This window comes from Pinus tabuliformis, chromosome 2_1 (genome assembly GCF_031772625.1).
Source record: "Pinus tabuliformis cultivar Carrire ecotype Pingquan chromosome 2_1, CPIR1, whole genome shotgun sequence".
Taxonomy (NCBI): Eukaryota; Viridiplantae; Streptophyta; class Pinopsida; order Pinales; family Pinaceae; genus Pinus; species Pinus tabuliformis.
In genome coordinates this window covers 332,040,966-332,043,184 of record NC_142299.1, presented here as the reverse complement: position 1 = coordinate 332,043,184, position 2,219 = coordinate 332,040,966, and positions in this window count along the sequence as shown.

The window sequence follows — 2,219 nt, the reverse complement described above, 5'->3', positions numbered from 1 at the left end:
ACTACAAGGTCAATACAACATTTAAGATTATTAGTCGAATCAAAAAATAAAAGTTAAAATTCCTACTTGCAAGTATGTAACTCCCCCCTCCATATACAATCTTCAACCAGATTACTTTTCTGCTGAAAATCAATATGCTCAAAATAGATTATTACGAAATTTCCCAATGGTAAGTCATAAATGCTAACCACTAGTAATAACAAATATAATTTCCCCTCCAAACCTTTGTCAATTTTTCTTAGACGTCTCATCATTGCTAAGAATTTTTACTTCCTCAATATGAAACCAAACTACTTACTAAAAACGAAAAGTAACTAACCATTTTGTTCTTGCGAAAACCAATACTTATAAGATGTAATTAAATTAAGAGAAGATACATAAATGCATTAGGAATGGTTAACCACTTTATTTTTTATTAGAGTATACCTTGGAAAACCAATAACCTCCTAATATATTAAGGATGTAATTAAATTAGTGTAAATATATACTTAAATGCATGAGAAATGATTAACTTCATAAGGTATTTATTTTATATTTGTCATTCTTACCTTTATTTTTTTATAAGAAGTTTTTATTAGAATTATAATAAGTTTGTGTGTTTTTGTTTATGAATAAAATATAATGAAGTTAATGACATTCATGATTTGGATTCAATTAACACTAAATATCCTTACATATGATGTATATTTATTGTGATGCGTTTTTTTTTAATCTAATAGTCAACACCTTCACTAGCATGATTATATGTAGTTAATTAATTATGTGTTGAATTAGAGATAAAATTTGAAATTAAAAAATTATTATTATTATTCTTATTTTAAAGAGAAATAATAATTAAAATTGAAGAATTATATTTTATTTAAACAATGGAGAAATTATATCTTCATAAGGATTTTAATTTAATAATTAAAAAGATTATATTTTTAATATGGATTTTTATATTAATATCATTTTAAAAGAAATTTGGTTATTATTTTAATGTGTTATTATACCTTCCCTGATAGGGGTGTACAAGTGTGATGGGGGTGTACAAGTGGGTGCGTCTCTCTCTTCGGGATGACTGTTGGTGTACGACTTGGTTGATTTCCGTGAAGCGGTGGATATGTGTAGTTAATGTGAAGAGTGTAGATATGTGCTATTAATTGTTCTAAAATTTGCTTCCTGAGGAGAGATGTTTGTTGGAGGTAGCATCAGGGGTTTGAGGGCATGGGTTTTACCTCGTTCTCTAGTTCTCGGAGCTCCTTTGGGTTGATATGGTTGATGGTTGATAGCTATGTAGTTGCATTGGTTAGTGATCCTTGCTTGGCAAGACATTCTCTCTACACCTTGGTGAATTATCCTTTTCAATGGTTTTGGAGGTTGACAGTCGAGTTTCTGGGATATGACTTTATAACCATTGTTATAATTGTTCTACAACTGTTTGTTGTACAAGATTTTTATAAGAAACAGTTCTTATGGACATAGCCCCACAGTGTGGTGAACCACGGTAATTTTGGTGTCTTCATGTGTATATTTGGTTATTATCTGTTATAGCGCAACATGTTATTACAGTTGTATTTTGGTTTTAGAGCTGTGATGGTTTATGGATTTATATGATGTGTTTACATGTTTAATCTGATGCGACGAAGTAATTTATGAATGATAAGAATACAAGAACATAATAATACTACATCTACACATCCTTTAAGGCTAAAGAAACCTGGTTCTTCATCCTCCCATAATCACTTCGGGTGAGACTGCAATCTTCTTGCAGGTCATTGCTGAAAGGTCCAGTGATTGAGGGTTTTGTTGGTGTGCAATATAGATCAAATTTGGGTCTACCCAAACCAAAACCATCAAATGGTTTCGTTGTTGGGACCGGGATTTGTTAGAGGGATATGTGGATGTGTCACCCATCGAAGAAATAAAATCAAGATTGGATAGAACTAAAAGAGCGAGAATTTGCAAAGAAATAAAACAAGAACCCTCATTTAACATCTGAATCTAGGTTACAAAAGTATATTTTTACAGATGAATACAAAATTTTCTTCGCCTCATTCCCTACCGATTTGTACGAGTGGATATCGAGGTTGACTGAAAGAAAGAATTGTTTTAATAGTGAAGAACCTATGACGTCGGCTCCTGAACTGATACATCGACTCAAGAGACCATTAAATTTCTCGATCTCTATCTTTCGACTGCTTGTCATCTTCTTTCACCGCAAGAATTGATCCCGCGGA